General features: G+C 39.0%; 1 protein-coding gene across 4 annotated transcripts in view; it reads left to right on the top strand.

The window, feature by feature from the left end:
* Nucleotides 1-12,524: 12,524 nt before the first annotated feature.
* LOC145996932 (ribitol-5-phosphate transferase FKTN-like) overlaps nt 12,525-22,046 on the top strand; it is a 90,510-nt gene continuing 80,988 nt past the window's right edge. For 3 of the 4 annotated variants that reach the window (XM_083133510.1, XM_083133509.1, XM_083133512.1), the window contains exon 1: nt 21,623-21,838. The gene's annotated coding sequence lies outside the window, so the exon portion shown is untranslated. Of the gene's footprint in view, nt 12,546-21,622; nt 21,839-22,046 lie in introns of those variants that run through there. The other variant, XM_083133511.1, reaches the window with a different exon arrangement.

The following is a 22,046-nucleotide window of genomic DNA, read 5'->3' as shown; positions in this document are numbered from 1 at the left end:
AAAGGGTTGCCTGGGATGCATCAGGATGGGTTGAGAGGCAAGAGGGTTGAGATTGTGTATTGTAAGGTTTGCAGCAGTTCCGTTAGGTATTTCGTTAAAAGCTCCGGCTCTGGCTCCGGTGTCGGTTGTTCTGGTGATCGATGACGTCTCTGGTTCTGCAGCCTTGCTGATCATGGTTTAATTACGGGTCTGCATATTGCACATATTCGTGAGACGGCGCAACGCGCACTAAAGACTTGGAAAGGAGTAATCACTAATGAACTTAAGTGAAGTGATTACGCTCGATTGAATCGATTGTGAAAAATTTACATTCATGTGATATTTGAGGCGTACATCTTTACATGAAATACATACGCAGTACACATCCACAGGAACTCGCTTCATTTCTTAGAGCTGACGCCTTTTCCCCACCAAAACAGCTATTCTAGTCAACTCCACAATAACGGCTCCTCTTTTTAATGCCCAGAAAAACACGATTGTTGAAAGGCTCCACTTATGTTAACATTGGACACTGCAAGTGTTTGAATGCGCTCCAGGAATATGAAGAGAAATATCAGTGATATATTTTCTTTGAAACCTTGTCCGAAACGCTATCTACAAAATGCACATGCATTTTAAATTTTTATAGAGAACAATTGAAAATATCATTATAGCAATGTTCAATTGTTAATCTGTAAAATAAGTTCGATAAACGTCTCGTCATAATTCAAAGTTGGTTTCAGTATCATATATTACATAATATATTATATAATATATAATACATAAACTTGTGTGTTCCTACATCAATTTCATTATACCATCACTCATCCTCATCGTTGCGATTAGACAAACTTGGCAGAAAAGTGGCGTAAAATGACCTAATTTAATCAACACCACAACATTTCAGATCTTCTCTTTGTTCCACATTTTCGGATCTGTACAGTGTACAGTGGTGGAAAAAGTTCTTCCCCATAAGACTTTCATGGCAGTAAATAATGCCGGAAAGGTAGGTAACACACATTGCACCTTTAGGTGATCGGGTGATTCTGTCTGTCTCAAGAGCAACTCGTCTTTATGCAATAGCCAACAGACACAGGAAATGTAGGAAAGTCACGTGACTTGTCAGGTGGAATATTGTTCGTCAGAAAACCGCCTGTTCTCGAGCCAAGTCGCAGAACCGACAAGAGCTACACGTTACATGTCCGAAAATGATTCGCCCAAAAGCATTGAACGAAACGCTAAAATAATTATTGCCTTAATTACAAAGGTTACTATACTATATGTGCCGCGGTAGCTCGGTCGTTAGGGCGTTTGATTACCATGCGAGAGATCTAAGTTCGATCACCGACTGGGGAGAATTGAAATTTTGTCCACCTGTTCAAGTGGCTCTGGCGCTCACCCAGCGTCTTATAAAGTGGGTACCTGTAGGAAACTCAGCGGGGGATGAAAGGCGGCCAGGGGCGTGGTGCTAATCACATTAACCCCACCTTCGGCCGTAACAAGAAAGTGTAGGGCCCTAACTCCACACCCCCTACACGCCTTCACGACTTGGTGCAAAGCACAAGGTAGCACTTTGCATTTTCATTTACTATACGTCAGATTTGTTCGGAACAGAACTTTCTAATCTCTACGTGGACTGTCTTCCAAGTTCCGTAGGGATGTAAATAGGCTCGTTTTTCTTGACACAATTCATCATGTTATATTTCGTTATGAAAAACACATTCGATATCCTGTGTGTGTGTGGGGGGGGGGTATAATTTAAACATGTGAGGTGATCCTTTTCCCACTACTCCATGGTCCGATTATTCGTATCCAAAATAACTCTCAATTCCACACACTGAAAATGTAGCACTTCCTACATCTTAGCATGCAAATATCTAGTAGCAAAGTAATGTGTAGACACATAGTGGTTCGGATTCAACTTTAAACTGTAGATGCATTCCTGATTAGTGTTACTTTGAATAAAGTGGTCTTAAGACACCAAATCAATCAACCAACACAATCCCGTTATTCTCCAGATTATCGAATTCAGAACCTTCGTCGCGAATAACATAAGCAGGAAGACAATGTAAAATTACCGAACAGAAACAGTACCTAAAACCTGCAACGGATAGATTGGATTAAGTCGACGATACATGACGCGTTCGGAAATGAAGAATAATTCGAAAGTTGAAGGACCTCGACACACACACTTTTCCTCCCCTGAATGGTAAGCTATCCTTCTTGCAGAGAAGCCTTTACGTAGGCCTTCAAGGCCACGACGAGGAACTGTGTTTCTCCTTATTTCGGACGTCATTGATAACAGGAACACGGGCCTCGTCTGCTAACCCTAGTTTCTTAGAGCAGACGCCTGTTCGCCACCCTTTGGTACAGTCACCTTCGCTCGTAGTTAGTAAGAGTGAATGCCTCACCAGATACCTGTTGCCTGTGAGCTTATACAAGAATAGATATTTCGTTAGCGTCTGTAAGTATTGTTTCATCTGCAGTTATATCAGTTAACGTTCGAATAGTTTCCTAATGGTTAGGTTATTTATAAATTAGTTCTCGAGAGTGAGCTTTCTATCTATTTGCACGGGGGAGGGGGGTTATAAAGCCTGTATGTATTTTTTTTCCTGAACCAAGAAGAAATTCGAAGACGCAAAAAGAGTCGTATAAGAGTAGTTAACAAAAAGAAATAAGAAAACGAAAATGTAAATGTTGAAATAAATTTATTGTAGAGATCGAGTGAATAACATTTTGTCACGGGGCCTCCTCGATGGCGTAGTGATAACGTCGTCACCTTATAATCAAGGGATCCCGGGTTCCATACACGGTGGAGGCACGTAGTGGTTCGTATCACATTTAAAACTGAAGGTCCAGTCCCGATTAGCTTATCTGTGCACAAAACAAAAACTAAAATCATAAATTGTCACAGTGTAAGAAAATTTCATGTTCAATAACATACGAAACAAAAAAAATATATTCCATGTTGGAGTTCACATCTGTAGCATCTAACCAGCACAATTATGGATCGCAACATATTTTCTCAGATCCATTTTAATTATGCGTGTATGATAAAATAACAGAAGTAGAGGAAAGAGAAAGCCAAGCGAAAGACGGATGCCTTTTCCAGAATTTCAAATCTCGTTACGTCAGGTTTTGGGTTGAAGTCGAGGGCAGGCATGACTGTCTCGTTCTTGCCCTTTTAACTTCTCTATTTCGTCATAAATCGTCGTGATGGTTTACCTACAGGGAAAGAATAATGACAATAATTGCCAATAAAAAGCCAATAACCCAATAACAAACAGAACAACAACTCAAATAGGGAGATGTCAAGAAAGAAACAAGACTTGACAGTGTCTCCATCTCTCGGTTTCTCGAATTGAAAATTGCTCTCCCGTTCTCGGTCTCGACTAGTTAAATATAGAAATCGAAAACGTATGTGAAGATACATATATTTCATATATCCCAGTTTCGTGGGAGATTTAGTGAGAGATGAAATAAGTACTCTTCGATGATGTTTATTTTTATTATTTTTGTTACGTAACATCACTTTTCTTCCCAGGCGTGGACGAGTGACCATTACATGAAATTGATGACGAAATACTCAAACTCCCGTGACAAGGACGGTACTCAAACCCGGAAACTTTGATGACGAGATCGAATGTCGACCACTTAATGAGCTTGCCCACCGAGTCTGCTTAATCATGTTTGTGTCAGGCAATTTGTAATACCTGTCAATATCCCACATTCATTATCATTTTTATCATAATTTATCTTATTGATGTGACTAACCTGAAGTAGAAGAATTAGTTGAAAGGCAAAAAATGCAAGATTGAATGTCTTTGATGTTACTTCGTGCCGAATAATATGACGTTATATTATGATATGAATATATTAATAATATAATATGCCTATTCATTCCATTCATTGATCCCAATTGCGCACACAAAATATGGTATAATGTCCACTCCTAACAGACCTCCGTAGCGGAGTGGTTAGCACAGCGCGCTACGACAGCATGGATCCCTGGTTCGAATCTCGGTTTGGCCATGGGTGTTCTTGGTGAATGTCCCTTAATCAATGTCATCATATCTTCAGTCATTACTCATCTTTATCGTCGATATTTGCCAAAAGTAAAAGAATAGCGACACTAAATAACAAACATCCAATTAAATCGAACATCTTCATCGATTTAATTCTATATCGTACCAAATTCCCACTTTATTACTGCATTTTGCTTCATTTTACAGAATCTCAATTGTTTTCCGATTCGAAAACAATTGGAATGTTGTTTTGTGCAGTTGATTGTACATTGTTTCGTTGTTTGGATTGTTTAATTAACGTCGCATTAATTAGTTTCAGACCGATCGTGACAGAGGGAATCGAGAACACAAAGGAAGGTGAAAAGACAAGTTAGAGACCACGGCTCTCTTTCAAGGTAACATTCCGTGAATACGACTGAAGTGACTGCAGAATATTATGGATAAAATTTGTTTCGCTTTATCCTTTTATTTCTATTTCAGTTAGCTATTTTACTTCGCTTTTCTTCTACCACTCGTATTAATCGTGTCGGCGAGGAAGAATTATAAACTCGTGAAATGGACGATGGGACAAAAAGATCTATGTTTCTCTCACGGTTCGAAACTGTGACCACAAAATATTGTCTTATTTTTAAAATTTACGCCAAATATGGTTTCACTCGTCTCTTTCTCAAGGCGTTCCATTGCCTCTCCGATGGCGTAGTGGTAACGTCTTCGACATGTAATCAAAGGCTTTCGAATTCAATACCAGATAGAGGAACATTTGTTTCGGATCCCACTTTAATCTGTAGGTCCAGTGCATAAACTGGACTTAAACAATTAGCGTGTGGCATGTGGTCTGTGATGAGAACCATCATTTCAGTGAACCTTCTTCACAATGACTCTAATATCACTCGAAATAATATTTCCTTACGAGTAGCTCTTGTCAAGAAACCAGATCCTGAAATTTTCTTCTGGAGGCCTCGTAGCACCCAGCTGTTTGATGTGGCTGGGGCATGAGTCATGTGACTCATGCTATCAATGCTCTATCCTTTCCGAGAACTCAGATCCACCAGGCAAACTTAAGCGAATATTTTGTTATTAGGGTTGCATAGACAACAGGCTATAAGACGTTACGAAATTCTAGGTCCCGTGGCCCAGGTAATTCTTTCTCTGACTGTACGTACAGTCAGAGAAAGTAGTTCCACGAGACCTACGATATCGTAACATCTTAAAGCCTGTTGTCTATGCAACCCAAATAACAAAATTGTCGCTTAGGTTTGCCTGGAGGATCTGGATTCTCGGGAGCGATTGAGTATTGACAGCAGCGTGAGTAATACCCCCAGGCCCAGCCATAACATACAACAGCTGGGTGCCGTGAGACCTCCACAAAAAGTTTCAGGAATTGGTTTCTTAACAACAGCTACTCGTAAGGAAATGTTCTCTTTACTGATATTAGAGTCATTGTCAAGAAAGTTCACTGAAATTGTGGTTTTCATCGAATCATCATCGCGCAACACACATGCTGTCAATCCAGAAGTCCTTGAAAAAGATTTGAGTTATAAACAACTACTTGACAAATGATAAGACGAATCGATATCCATTAGTTCCAACTTAGAATTTTGTGTAAAGCATGGATCATCATGTTCTATCATTCATTTCATAGCTTCATTAAAGATCCTTATCGCCTTTGTTGACGCCAAGTGCTAGAAAAGCAATATAAAATAAGCAAAATTAAGAAATTAATAAATGACATTTTCAGCGATTTCACGCAGCGATTCAGTTGCATGTAGACAAAGTTTCATTAATCGGGAACCAAGGGCACCTCGTTCTGCTTCATTGTCATTCTCCCTCCACTTTGCCTGCCGCGATTAACCTGATGTTGATTAATGCAACATTAATTAAAACAACCAGCCAACGAAACAATCCACAAAGTGCACCAAACGGCGCATATTATGAATAGGTAAACTATGTGATATTATGTTAATTTACAATTTAGTAATATAATGGGAATTTTGGGGGGTTCAGTTAAGTGGCTGCACATCTATTACGTAATCGCCATATCATCAAATTGTACGAAGCGTGTCTACACCTACGTAAAGTGTCAGTACCCGTGATGGAATATGTAGCGCAAAGCCAGGTCTTTAAGATCAAATTTGCTTTGTTATTGTTTTTATTAGTAATTAGCTTAGTTTTCTTTTTTTGAAGTTAAATTATTAATGACGACGATTTATGATTACATTAAAGACATGAATGAACATACACAATGAACCCATTTTGGTCGGAACTCGAACTCGGAACCTTGTTCAGCAAGAAATACAAATATCCATAAGGCATGAGTGTTTCATTGGAGATGTTCCTCTACTTCCGTTATTTTATCACTAATATATTTCTTTAATATACAATAATAAATCACAACTACCTAAAAATAAATATTATTTTGCATTTTCACATGCATATGTTTTTTTACGGTTAGAGTTTGAACTGGCACCTGTTTATTTAGATTGTTCTTTATGTTTCGTGTGTAGTTAAAGATAGGAAAAATGCTTGAGTTAGCACAGTGCGCTACGATGTCTGATGTCCTGGGTTCGAATCCCGTCGTGCGTACGGGTGTTCTTTGTGAGTGCCCCTTCATCAATTTCATCATATCACTCATCCTCGTCGTCGCGATTAGCAAAAGGTGAAAGAAAAAACGACGCTAAATAAGAAAATAAAAAGATGTTGTAAGAATCATTCTTATTTCCGTACGTGTCCTAGATTTTATAGTTGTGTCTGGCCTCCGGAAGGAATTTGAAAGAAATCACAAATGTCTTATACGTATTTTGGGCATCATGTAACTTCAAATTAGATGGAGAAACAGAAATCTGAGGGGAGTCTAAGATAACGTGGTTTCTTGGAGAAGTATGCTTAAATCAAAGAGTGTGCATGGTTGCTACTGAATGTTCGGAAAAACAATTACAATCCCAGCTCAGAAATTACGTCCCGGTTTTCTAGATCCGGAAAAGTCCAGATATATGTATAAAAATGCTTACTTTGTGAAGTTTTATCCATACTATAAGTGTCGGTAATTTGTTCGAAGTAACAAGTTTCATTCCAGAAATTACATAAGCAGTCCTTATTGGACAAATAAGGCACACAATTCTGTTTTTTTCCCAGTGCATAGTAGTTTTTTTTACATTTCAATAAACAAGAACTTCCAGACTTTGTTTACGAAATTGTGAACTTTTTCCTTCCTGAATTCATGGATTGTTTTCTCTTCCTGGCCCCGTCTCGACGAAAAACGTTCTGTCTTGCATACACAAGTTGAAATCGCATACGGCCGTGCTATTAATTAGCAGTTGAGGAATTTTGAACTCAACCGTTCACTTCAACATCAATTTTTGAGCTGAAGATGTGTCATATTCTCGTTATATGCTAAGATGTTCTAGTAACGTATTATATTTACTGCAAATGCGTTCGTGTCCAACATTTTGAGACAATTAGTCCTACTTTCCGCTGAAGAGTTCTCTGTGTGGTGAGAACTGTTTTTACTCAATTTCTGATATAATTTATTCCAGCATTTCCTTCAACTTCTATTACTTGTTATTGCCTCCAATGCTTACACAACTTTTCCTTCGTGCTCGACCTTTGGGTTCAGAAATGTTTACAACACCCCCATCTCCCGCGTGTAAATAGCAGGCAACAACACTCTGGAAGACTATAGTGTATAGAACTTGTTTACTACATATTTTACGAAAATATTAGAATGTTAGCTTGATATAACTGCTGATTGGAACGAACGAAATAAAATACCTGTTTTATACGCACACTGGAACGAGCGGAGGCCTGCTGTGAGTCACTCAGGCAGTGAAGGTCACTGATCGAAGCAGTTGGTGCTTGCTTGCTACAAGCAGGCGCCTTATCTTTGCTCAAGGAAACAAGGAAATCTTCGTTACTTCGTTACTTTTTTTTCGCCAGGCTAATGGTGAACATTTACAGGAACGTAAGGAGTAGAATCGTATTCTATTGGAATTATATTTCGTGACATTTAAAAGATATCATAGCAATATGTAAATCTCTTTTGTGACCTACACTGAACTTATGTTAAAGTTTCATTGACATGTGAAAGCGGAAATTTAGAGATCCTTCTTACGATTTCTAAACAACCGAAGAGTGTGGTGAACGTGGAACTACCTATTGTTCGCAGCAACGACATGTATTATACAAATGGTCTCTAATCAAAAACCCTATGACATCACAGGAAATGATTTTTAAGATAATTCTACCACGTATCCAACGTAACCAATATTCAGATTGATTCCAAGCTTCTGTTTGGGTTATTTTGTGTCGCATTTTTACCTCTTGCGATAATCGCGACGATGAAGATGGGTAATGATATGAACGCAATGCTACATCTAAGCCTCAACAGGTTTCGAACCTGAATGCTCTGGCTTTGTAGAGAGTTACGGTGATTTTTATTTTTATTTTCATTTGGTATGTTAAGTCCACTTTATGCACACTAAGGCTAATCGAGACTGCATCTACAGTTTAAAGTACCGAACCACTATGTGTCTCCACTGTGTATCGAACCGGGGTCTCCTTGATTGCAAGGCGACACCGCCATCGGGAAGGCTAAGAGAGAGAGAGAGAGAGAGAGAGAGAGAGAGAGAGAGAGAGAGAGAGAGAGAGAGAGAGAGAGAGAGAGAGAGTGAGAGAGAGAGAGAGAGAGAGAGAGAGAGAGAGAGAGATTGAGAGAGTTTCGGTGACTACAGTAATGAAGAATTGAAAGTAGCAGAACGACTAAGCTATTCTTTACTCAATATTGGGATTGTTAATGAATATTATGAATGTCAGTTCAAATTGAAAAAAATAAACTACGAAATTTCCAGAGTGCCGTTACAAATCGTTATTTTTTCTCTTTCCACACATTACTTTGCTACTAGATATTTGCATGCTAAGATGTTGAAAGTGCTACATTTTCAGTGTGTGAAATTGAGATTTATTTTTGAGAATGGAGTAGTGGAAAAAGGATCGCCTGACATGTTTGAATTATACCCTTCCCCCCACACACACGCAAACAAAAGATATCGGCTGTTGTCCTTATAAGGAAATATAACATGTATTAAATTGTGTCAAGATAAATTGCAGCCTATTCACATCCCTACGGAACTTGGAAGAAAGCCCACGTAGATATTGGAAGTTCTGTTCCGACAAAATCGGGATGTATATAGTAAATTAAAATACAAAGTGCTACCTTGTGCTTTGCACCAAGCCATGAAGGCGTATAAGGGGGTGTGGAGTTAGGGCCCCAAGCTTTCATCATCAGGCCGAAGGTGGGGATGATGTGATCAGCACCACGCCCCTGGCCGCCTTACCCCCTCCTTCCCAAGAGTTTTCTCCAGGTACCCACTTTATAACTTTATACAACGCTGGGTGGGCACCGGAGCAGCTTGAACAGGTGGACTAAATCCCGATTCTCCACCGTCGGTGATCGAACCCAGATCTCTCGTATGGTAATAAAACGCCCTAACGACTGAGCTACTGCGGCACATATAGTATAGTAGCCTATGTAATTAAGGCAAGAATTGTTTTAGCGTTTCGTTCAACTTTTTTAGGTGAATCATTTTCGGACATATAACGTGTAGCTCTTGTCGGTTCTGCAACCTGGCTTGAAAAAAGGCGATTTTCTGATGAACAACATTCCACCTGACAAGTCACGTGACTTTCCTACATTTCCTGTGCCTGTTGGCTTTTGCATGAAAGACGAGTTGCTCTTGAGACGGACATAATCAACCCATCACCTAATGGTGCAATGTGTGTTGCCTACCCTTCCGGCATTATTTACTGCCGTTAAAGTCTTATGGGGAAGAACTTTTTTCCACCACTGTACACCCCCCCCCCCCCATCAAACAAATACTGGGTACGGGCCTGACTATTGTAGTGCATAATGGTCGTCAGATTTTACACATCCCTTAAGTGTCTGGTGGGAGGGGGGAGGGGGGAAATCTTTATCTGTACAATGACTTTAAAACACATTGAATCCCAGGGTATTTAAATTGGCAATAAGTCAGAAACCTGGGCATTTTATGTGATTTTCAACAATGTGAAACAATTTATTTTTTGGTCTTACTATACACGTGTTATACATAAAAAAAGGCAATTTATTTGCCTACGCGATAAAAAAGAAACAATTAGAATCTCTGTATTCTTGCGTGTGCTAGAGATGTTCAACATAGTCCTTGTTTTCATATAATGAAAAAGTCCGTACTTCTACTAATTGGCGGCGATTGGGTTCCAAAACTAGGGGGAGAAAGAGAAATTTATATTTCTTTGGTACATAAGGTATAGCATAGAACGGGGACAAAGTGGCAAAAAGTAGGGAGGCAACTGCCCCCCCTCGCCCCACCTAATCGCCGCTACTAACCCTTAGTATGAAACACAGGCGGTGCGCAAGTAAATAACTCATTACAAGTAAAAATAAGTGTTCCATTTATTTCGATATTTCAAGTAAATACATTGGTCAAGTGCATGGGCGCCCATAGGAGTTTTCTCGGGGGGTGGGGGGGGGGGGAGGGGGCTCATCAAGATTCTCAGGGAGGACTCTTCGTAACTCCAAACATTCAAGTGATATTGCCCGTACTATGCACGTGCATGGGACACTCGCCAGATTCAGGATGCTCGTGATGGGATTCAATGCGTTAACTTGTGAGACTCGCTTCATATGCTGACATAATGCATGTCCAGTGCTCGGTATGAACTCAATGTTTCCATTCTTGTTGATGAACAGAACACGTCTAACATTCATTTATGCTGTTGAGGTGTGATGTTATATCGTACAGAAGGGAAACAAATCTTTGAGCTTTAAGCATGAGACTCATCGTCTGGACCAGTGGCGTACTCTCAAAGTAATTTACCACTGGTAAATTAAAATTTTTCGCACATTTTTATACACTTCGCTTCCATAAATGGGTGATAGCTCATTATATATTATGCAAATCTCGCCTTCTAATCAAGGGGTCCCTGGTTCGATAACCGGATGGAGCTTATCGTGGATTGGATCGGATCCCTCTTTAAACTGTAGGTCCAGTCCCGATTAGCCTTACTGTGCATAAAGTATACTTAAAACACAAAATCAACCAATCAATCAGTATTATACAAACTAAAAATATAAGCTTCTAAACCAGAATTTAAGTAAATTATTTAAAAGACTTAAAGACTGATCCATGTACGCCACTGATCGTTCTCCATCGCACCCTTCTGACGACAGGGTTTCCTCCCCGACTGTCGAAGTGAGTGGCTATTTAAAAACACACGGTCTGAGAGACTAGTTCCACCTCTGCAAACTGTGTTGGCAGAAGAAAACTGCTTGTTCCTTCCTGCTTTCTGTGCCGCGCTTGGCAGAGGCAGTGGAGATTTTATGAAAATATTGGAACTGCAAGAAAATTTGAAATTGTTGTACCTTTGTTTTTATTTTACTTTCATGCCTGCAACTAAATATGTAAATTTAATAAAATTGCATTTTTATTATTACATGAATATGTAAACAGATGGTATGAGAATATAGATATAACAGCACATATTTATTATCTAGCTTGCATGTACTTAAGATCTCCAAAATGTGAATTAACACAAGGAAATTAATGTCAAATAGATAAAGACTGAATAATTATTGAATAATGAAAAGGATATTAGATCCAGTTGACGAAAGGTAAAGTTCCTGATTATTTTTTTATGCATTTTATCATAAGTAGTAGAGCCCAAAAATGTACTTTGTGACTGTCCTTCAAAACAGTATGATCCCAACCAGTGGAGGCGATTAAAGGGCGAGGGGGGCCAATTGCCCCCCCCCCCCAACTTTTGCAACCACTTTTGCCTCCGCACTATGCTAAACCTTAGCTACAAAGGAAAATATACTGCCTATGTCCCCCCGGTTTTGGCACCTTGCCCCCCCCCCCCCCGTTTTGGAACCCAATCGATGCCACTGATCCCAACATAATAATCGTTGCCTTCCACGTTCAGAGGAAATGAAAACCACCAACAAATGCTAAAAAGTACATTTTCAATATTTTTATTTTAATATGTGGTAAGTTTTCGGGGGGTCCGTGCCCCCTGGACCACCTCTAAATACGTCCTTGCTGCATTGGTGTTTTATTTCTATTACATCCAATTAGTAATATAGATGGGGGTGATACAAATTACAAGTATCCATACCACTGAATGCAAAGACCGTATCGCATCAAGTTCATCAATCTCCCACCAGGAAGCAGCGCATTGAGTTATACGTTGCTGCCATCTATTGGATGGCGATAGAAACACTTGAAATCTGTTCTGAACGAAGGTGGAATGCAATAGCGAGCGAGGCAGGATATGGGAGAAATGTATCCCATCCGATCACAACGTACACGAATGCGTACAAACTATTGTAAGTCGGCATTGAACTACAGGAGAAACTATATCCGGTCTTTGCTGTCATTTCGTAGTGGCGTAACATCCTCGTGTTTGGTTGCTACCTGAAATCTTTCGCTGACGCAGTCTGTGTGGAATTAGCCGTTAAAAAGCAAGTTGCTGTGATGCCACTACACAGAGGTAACTTTAACTAGATATTTGTAATTATTGAAATGGACGTAATTTTTAACCCTAGCTTACCCGTGCTGTACGATAAACTTACTTAACTGAAGGAAGGTCTCACAGGCCCACACTTTTTTTAATCACTAAAATTCATAAACCATTATGTTACTAAATTGCTTCTTGTTTATAAATGCTTAGTTATTTATTAATTATAATGATTACAAAAATTACCATCAATAATAAAAAATAATAATCAATTATTGTATGAAAGTCACACTCATATTTTACCATTCGCTAAAACTCACAAAAACCATAATATTTTTTTTTATTAATGCTTCTTTGTTTATAGAGGGCCAGTTGTTTATTAATTATAATAATTACAAAAATTATTATGATTACCAATCAATTATACCCTCTCACTAGCATGATCAAATAAACACGCTTTTAAAGATAGCGCCTGATATACCCTCCAAGTGCATTTTGCCTCCAATTTTCAATACATTTATGTTTTTTTATGAACAAAACTAATGCAGAATATTCAGAACACTCTAGGGAACAATGTAATTTATTTTAAATTTTTGATTAAAATTTTCACAGTTGGAAAATTGAAAAAATGGAGGGGGTGGGCCTGACAGCCCCTCCTCTTCGGGAATGCTAGGATTAAAATTAATAATTACGTGCAGCCATCGGCGTCACTAAACCTTTTGTAGGGGCCACACCATTTACATAAAATTAAATGGTATAAGTAATAATACTATTATTAATCAAATAATAATTATTATTACAAGTTTATACATGTAATAATAAATTATTATTTTATTGCATTATTATTATATCATTGGAAAGACCTTTGTACTCGATCCACCTTACAACCGGCACAAACGTTAGTCTATTTTTCAGGGGCATACCAAGAAAGAAAATTCTGGTTTGGAGGGTCATGTGTGTTATTGTTATATCAGCGCTGAAAATTACTAGCATACACGTATAGATATGTGGAACCAGCGAAAATGCAGTCTCGGCCAGAACTCGTACAGTGGGATCCATGAGTATTACCAAGCAAACTGTCCTTCACTAAGAGTACTATTTTTATTTTACGCAATAAGAGCTTCAGAATTCGAACAAAACGCCAAATAGGCTGGTGGCAACCTCTGCATCAACATAAGTAAAAGTTCCTCAAAAGCTAACAGAATTCAAGAGAGAAATTAATGAAAATAGCCATGGACAATTTTCCGGGCAATATTTGCGTATTCCGCTGTACATCGTGCCATTGCTTTACTGAGCTACCGGGCCAGCACTGGTTTCGCCTGATTTTTACTGTCGCTGTTGTAAAAGAAGAAGATCAGAAACTCAGGTGGAGAAGGAGGATGTTGACACCGCACACCCGGAACCTGAAACCGTGCGCGACCAACGAAGGGTTAAGGGGGGGGGGGGGTGAGGGACAATTTCCCCTACGTCCTTCTCTCTTTGGCAGCTGCCGATCACTGTTGCCAGCTTCGCTCTTTTGGAGCCAGATCTGGCTCTCTCGTGCACTCGTTTGGCTGTGAACTGTGGCACCAGCTCCCTGCCCCACTATGATGCCATCACTGACTCCGGCTTATATAGACAACTTATGTCATATGTATACATTCTGCACGTGACGTGATATTGTTATATTGGCTGCATCGCCCCACCCCTCTTACATCCCCAGCAACTTTTCTATATAGCGCCTTGGCTGACGTGAAGAGGACGTAATATTGTTATCCGGGAATACTTATTTTCGATTTCATACTACCATCGGTGGATTATTGAGATGGGTGATGCCGCCGGATCTAGACGGAGAAAACTAAGAATAAATTGCCATTACTTTAAAGCTAACGGTAATAACAGCCCTCCTCACCCTCACCACCCACTCATTTGACACCCAAAATTACCCCAGGAGGGAGTTTATCCAGTTTCGTAAATCTAGCTCCTTGAAAGTATTTACTCCGATTACGGTTACATTTAGCTATTTTATGCGCATCAGGTTTGGCAACACTGCTAGGATGGCCGTAGGAGGCAAGGAGAAATACATTGCTCTTATGGAAGTGTTATTTTATTTGTTCTCTTGGGAATATCAAACTTCGGATGGCGTAGAAAAAGATATCAACGGAAAAAGGACAGACTGAAGTAATAATTGACAGGCGGAAAAGTCGAAACTTCCATTTCATTAGCCATAACTTGAATTTGAAGTTGTCTCTCCATAAGGAATACATGAGTTTCTGATAATTCTTATTCATCATATTTTTCAATCATCGTATCTAGCTTAATAATCAACTTTAAAAAACACTTTCACTTGCAACATATGGAGAAATGCACAACTCATCCCCTTAACAAAAAAGAAAACGTTCCGTCACAATCCCAATTTCGTGAAGCTGCTTTCTGACTTCTCAGTTTCCTAAACAAACGAGAAATGGTGTCGAAAATGGTTTGGAATGTCCGTCTAGCATTTCAGAAATGCGAAAAACAATCACATCAGGGAGGAAAGGTGAGTAGAATTCAAGATTTCAGTACACGAATGTAATCTTACGATTTGGAAACAAATCACAAATGCACTTGGGAACCCGCAATGGCGATTTTGGTGCTACTAGCTTTCTCCCCTTCTATATCATTATGCGCGACATTGCTCCACAGTTTCCCGAGACAGACTTCGATGTTTCCTGCAGAGTGGGAGCTGTAGCACCCCCAGCTTTCTTAAAGAAAAAGGAACACCATATATACGAGGGGCGTTCAATCCGGGACTTTTGAGTTTATAAAATAAAATACCAAATTTCAAGGAGTGGAAACTGCTTTTATTTTTCTACGAACTCCACTGCTACATTTATACACTTATTCCATCGTTTAAACTAATGCCTGGAAAGCTTCAGCATAGAAAGATTTGTCAGTACGTTTGAACCATTCTTCACTCAGAGAACTAAATGCATCATATCGATTGATGCACCAGAATGCATTGATTGATGCAATAAAGTGTGTTTTATGGTTTCTTCAAAGAATCAGATTCAGATTTGATGCATTTGGGTGCATTTTGGTATGTCGTGAAAGAAACACCAAAGTGCATCATTTGATTCGAGTGAGGATTTTTTCAGTTCAAGGCACACTACAATGCATCAGTTGATGCATTTTGATGCACCAGAATGCATCTTTTTTGATGATGCACTTAAACGTTTTGTTTGAGCTACATAAACTCTGTAGCTCAGACCAAACGTTTAAGTGCATCATCAAAAAAGATGCAGGAAAGTGCATCAATGAACATCAACTGATGCATTGAAGTGCATAATCGACTGAAATAAATCTTCACTTGAATCAAATGATGCACTTTGGTGTTTCTTTCACGACATACCAAAATGCACCCAAATGCATCAAATGTGAATCTGATTCTTTGAAGAAGCCATAAACAAACTTTAGTGCATCAAACGATGCAATCTGGTGCATCAATCGATATGATGCATTTCGTTTTCTGTGTATAGGACAGCCTGCTTCATTTCGACATCGCTGCTGAAATGTTCACCTCCAAGGATTCTTTTAGGGGTCCAAACAGGTGGAAATCACTTGGGGCTAAGTCCGGACTGTAAAGGGGATGAGGCAATAATTCCCAGGCGATTTCCTGGAATATTTGCGTAGTGCGTTGAGCGGTATTAGGTATTATTGCATTGTCCTGCAGAAACAGAACACCCTTCGTGATCAAACCAGACCGTTTCGTCCTCAGATTCTTAATCACAACATGCGAAACACAACAGTAATATTCAATGTTAATAGTGACACCACGGGGTAAAAAATCCACGTGAATAATTCAATGTTTGTCCCAGAAAACACTTGCCATCACTTTACCTACTGACGCAATTGTTCAAAATTTCTTTGGTGGTTATGACTCCGCATGCTTCCACTGCTTCGATGCTCTTTTCGATTCTGGAGTGAAATGGTGAACCCATGTTGCGTCACATGTGATGATGCGATTCAGGAAATACTGGCCTTCCCTGACATGGCGGTCCTTCAGTTCGGTACAGATTTCAACTCTTCTTTGCCGGTCAAAAGAGGAAAGCTGTTTTGGTACCCAGCGTGCACTAACTTTCCGGAATATAAAAGTGTCATACATTATTGTGTTTACTGTAAGATTACACACCTTAGCAATTTCACGACAGGTTATGCAACGATTGTCAATGATAAGCTGTTCCACGCGCTGAATGTTTCCAGGAATGACTGCTGTGGGCTGTCGGTGACAGACGTACAGCCGACTTTGAAGCACTTGCATCATTCAAATGTCTTACTGCGGCTGAGTGTTTCATCTAGGGAACGGAACTTTAGGTAAATAAATGTTTTTCCTGCGATAAGATAGACCCCTTCGTTTTTGCCAAAATTCTGATCATAGCCTTATATGTCAACTCAGCAAATTTTATTTTACATAAAAACACATATTTTCCAGTTTTTCGTATGTAAATACATATTTTGCGAATTTTCACTTTAAATGCATAAAATCACTCATTGACTTCAGCTACCTTGAAATCCTCGAAAAAAAAATGTTTATTCTCCGCACCTCTTTCATATATTATGTCCAGAACTTTAAAAAAAAATGTATATGTTGTAAATGATCTCGACAAAGAAGACGCATATAGAAGTCTATAGACATTCTGCAAGAACTGTTGAAGGATCCCTCCTTAAAAGTTGAATTGGCATACATCTCAACAAGTCCTTCCTCTCTAATTCCATACGAAAGCTTGAATCGTCCGCGAACACTTTGGCAGCTTCCGTGGGTGAAGTCCGTATGGTAGAAACGAAACTGAAAGAACTCACTGGATCTAACGCACAGGTGCTAATGTCTAAATGTACAGACATTTTTGGGGAAAAAAAACAAGGATTTCAAACTTTGTGCTAAATTGCACGTGTTTTGGAAGGCAAAGTAGAGGAAGAAGAAGCTTTGGAAAACTTCAGCGTTAGTGACAGTTCGTGCTTCAAATATGCAAGAATTGTTTCTTGTGACGTGGAGCGATCTTTCTCACAAAATAAGATGCTTTTTAGAGATAATCATCACAGATTTACAATGGAGAATTTGGAAATAAAACAATGGTGATCCACTGCAACTCTCCCAAAAATTAGCTCGCTAAGAGGTAAGCATTTAGAAACAGATTTCAGGTGTTTAAAATGCATGTAATATTTTGTTTTTCTTACCAAATGTTTTTTTATTTTTGTCACATATTTTCCTGTTTTTATCACATATTTTCAACATTTTTGACACATAAAAAATAAATATTTCTGAGGTTTTTTAACACATAAAGTTCCGTTCCCTATTCATCACCCGTGGTGAAAGAGCGGTAATCTACAACAAGAAAAGTGACTATGTTAGCCGATTTTATGAATGTGCTTGCAGTCTTCTGTAAATTTCAACTGGTGTTATGCCCTCCTTCACGAAATAATGCGTACATGCAAAGAGTTCAAAGCTTAATGATGCTCTATATGCTTACGTTAGAGCGAGGATGGAATACGCAAGCATAGTGTCGCACTCTTAAACCCAGCAAGATATAAACAAAATAGAACAAATTCAAATTAAATTCTCAACACACCTAAAGTACAAACTAGATGGTATTTACCCTCAAATGGAATTCCGTGTGAGCCTTCTCAGATATTTTAACCTAACAACTCTCAACAACAGACGCATCATGCATCAGCTCATTTTCAACCACAAAATTTTAAATAATCTCATTGAAGCTCGACTTCTACGTCCCTTCAAGCAACTTACGACCAAGAAGGGAACTCTTCAGCCTCCGTCGTAATAGAACCAACGCTCTGGCAATATTCCGAATTTGGAATATGTGTAAAACATTTAATGATGACATCAAAAGTGAAAACAGTGTGGACTTATTTTGCTGACCGCAATTTTGAAAAGGAATACACTAAAATTACAAAAATTACGATAGAACCTAAGACATGTATGCTTGTTAAATGTTTTAGTCTATATACTACATTGATCTGTGCAATTAATCAATAATGTTATCACAAAAGTATTATGTAATGAACGCCAGAAATGGGTAATATAAATGTTGCGTTCAATTTCTTAAATAAATAAATAAATAAACTTCATCACCACACTACAGCGCTTTGAATAACGTAGTGTGGAAAACGACCCAAGAAACTAGTTCCCCAGACGGATGACAAACATAGATGGCAGTGCGATCGAACCAGGTGCTAATTTTGTTATGAAAGTAATGCGGCTTAGTTAGTTTTTGGAATATATTGTGTAGATTTGTTTGTCTAGAAAGGCGGAAAGTGAATTGATGGAAACAGTTATATTTGTGGAGTGATTTGCATTCACGAAATGACATTAATTTGGAAAGAAAAGTAAAATAACATTAATAAATAAATAGCATGCGTAACACAAGAAGAAACATCGCAAAGTGATTCTGAACGTCAGGTGTTGGATTGTGAACTAGAGTTTATTTTTATATGTTATTAGAATATAAATAGTATCCTGAGAGATATTTCATACCGAGGCGACAAACCACAAGTGTCGCTTGGAAGCGACCAGTCGGTAATCAATGCAGCCTTTCGAACCGTAGGGACACAAGCTCTGACTGCACCGTTTCCTCAAGGAGATTTTAGACCAAAGCAACACGCGACAAACGATACGAGGATTTCACACCAAAGCGACACGGGTCCTTTGGTCCAAGGCAATTTTCATACCGAAGCGACACATGTTGCTTGCAAACGAGCCAATCAAGAGCAACATTTCACATCGTAGCGGCATGACGGGAAGCACAGACCAGCGTTCGGTTGGTGAAATCCTCAAGGGATAAGTGTCGCGTGCCCCTTGTCGCTTTGGTGCGCAATCTCCCTAAAGCAGGACACTCATTGCATCGCGCATGCGCGAACAACAAACCACGGCAACATGTTGCAAGCTATTGAGGAAATGGCTTAGTTTGAGCGAAGCAGAAGCGACAAAGCGAGACGTGTGGCTTATCGTGTCGCCTAGATCTGTTGTTGTAATGTGTGGTTTGTCGTGTCGCCTATCTGTTGTTCGCACAATTAGCAGCGAACGCTTGTCAATAGACTGAAGGCACCATGTCGCTTGTCACTTAGTTGGGAACTCCCCCTGTAGCGCGTCGCTTCGGTTTGAGCACCCTTCCTTTAAGGAGCTTTCCGAAAGAAGTAACAAGTAGCACGCGAATATGCCATATGAACGTGTCGTTTGCTGTTTGGACCCTCATGTGCAATGAATGCTATTTTACAGTCTGGAAGTGTGTGTCACTAGTGTGACAGTGTGAACATCCCGTGTCGCTTGTCCCATTGGTTTCAAAGTTGCCTTACAATCATGTCGATGGTACTAAGAAAGTTTTGTGGGGTTCCCCTTGTCGTTTCATGGAATCATCATTATCATCATCGCCGCGATTAGTTTAAAGCGGAAGAAAAGAGACATTAAATATAAAAATACAAATGCTTCAGTGCGTATATCCTTAAAAGAAATGATGATGATGATAATAATAATGAACCTAATTCATGCACAAAAATTTAGTTGCCAAGAGGATTCCAAATGTATTTTTTCTCCCGTAATATTAACGAAAGTATGACGATAATAGGACGTGGTCGACTGTCTAGAATGTTCGTTAATATCTTCGCGACCACTGTACCAAATATCATAACAATTATCACATTCATAGAAATAATTCATGTAAAAGAATCAGACGTTGCAGCGAAAACTCCATTTACTTCCATTATAAGCAGACAAATACCAAGCACCGGGTCCAACACCAGCGCCTCTAGCGGATCATTTTCGAGTGGAACCAGCCAGAGAGCGCAGAACCGTGCCATTTTCCACACTACGTTATTCAAGGCGCTGTAACCACACGCTGTTCCGTGTTCACGTTCACACTGTTGTCCGCCATCTTGAATACTGGTCTCTGGACTGACTGTGCAATGAGCACCGCCTACCAGTAACAGGACACAGTTGCCAGTTCCTACTGCATGCACTGCCTCCACCCTGGGATTTGTTTTTAAACCTGTAAAAGAAGTCCTGCATTGACTTGAACGCCCCTCGTATATGAAATATTGGCAAAACGTATCACTGAGTCCTAAAATTATCCACAAACCTTTGCTTAAAATCATATTCCTTATAAAATTCCTGGGTACGCTATTGAGCATGTGAAGTAAATCATTTAAAGTATCCATATCTTATAAATATAGAATATGAAATTTTTTACACTGTTATATGCAATGATTCATAAATTCCAAGAGAGTAGTTGAATAATTTTATGAAACTCGTTGTTTTGTTAAACAAAATACAACACAATGTTTTTCTGCATGTCATTCAGACTGGGCTTGCATTATACAGTAGCCAGTTAGCATCTGAAAATACAATTGTATTTCGCTTACATCAGATTACAATTTCTTAATGATGTAATTAATTTTACTTTAAAATCATAGATTAAAGTGATAATTGTGACCAGGAAGGAAATATCAAAGTAGGCTTTAGTTTTCTGTAGAAAAAATAAATTTACCACAATTAATTATTTCATCCATTGCCAAAGATTTATGTTAAAATAATATTGTGCTTTTGCATTGACCATATTCTCAATTAATGGCGTATGTGCCATTAAAATTGTAAGTGAAATGAGCAAATGCATGGAAAATTCACGAAACAACAGGAAAGTAGCAAAGATATTACTAAAGATGTTTAAAATACAAGAAAAATGGCAAATCAAATTCTGAAAAATGACCTAAAAGCCAAAAAAAAAAAAAAGGACGGAAAATGAAAAACATGCAAAATAAAAACAATATTTTCTGGATCTAACTGAAGGGAAACAGATTGCTATAAGGTTTAGCATTATCTTCAAGTCTTCAAGGTTTAGAAAAAAAATATGTTTTTTCATCATGTTTCTAGCCTTGACATAACATTTGTCTTGCCTTTGGGCAAGTAGCTTACCGCGATTCAACAGCGGCGCTATTTCACAATCACCCACTCATCATAAATCACGGTGTGTAAAGCAGTAACAATGCCATCATCACGCGAGCCTCGTGAAGTTAGCGATGCATCCATCCGTACTTTATGCACATCCTTGTGTGGTGGCTGTGTATCTGTTATCTCCGTTGAATACAAGGTGATATGCCTCATCAAATGCTTCTCTTCTGATCAAAAGCTCCACGACGTGTCTTTCTAACACTCTCAAAACAACAGTTGTAGTTTAAGATGAGAAGTCGCGACCGAGCTTACTTTTACAGATCAGTAGCCGCAACCCAATTACTGTCCGAGATCGTTAACTGCACCTGCGTTAACTTTTGAGTTCAATAACCGCATCCAGTTATGTTTAGAGGTGAGTAACCGTAACCCAGTTATTTTACAGATAAATACCAACAACCTTGTTACTTTATGGATAAGTGAACAAACGCGCCCGCAGGGATGGGCCGGGGAGGAGGGGGGCACTTGCCCCCAAGGAAATTTCTGGAAAAAGTGTTCATGTAATTCGAATGGTGAAATTGTACAGATATTTTATAACAAAAAAATGTTTTCTGTGACTTACA

Source organism: Lepisma saccharinum, chromosome 13, assembly GCF_977018435.1.
Source record: "Lepisma saccharinum chromosome 13, izLepSacc3.1, whole genome shotgun sequence".
NCBI lineage: Eukaryota > Metazoa > Arthropoda > Insecta > Zygentoma > Lepismatidae > Lepisma > Lepisma saccharinum.
Note: the sequence above shows the minus strand (reverse complement) of the source record. Positions and strands in the feature narration are given on the sequence as shown.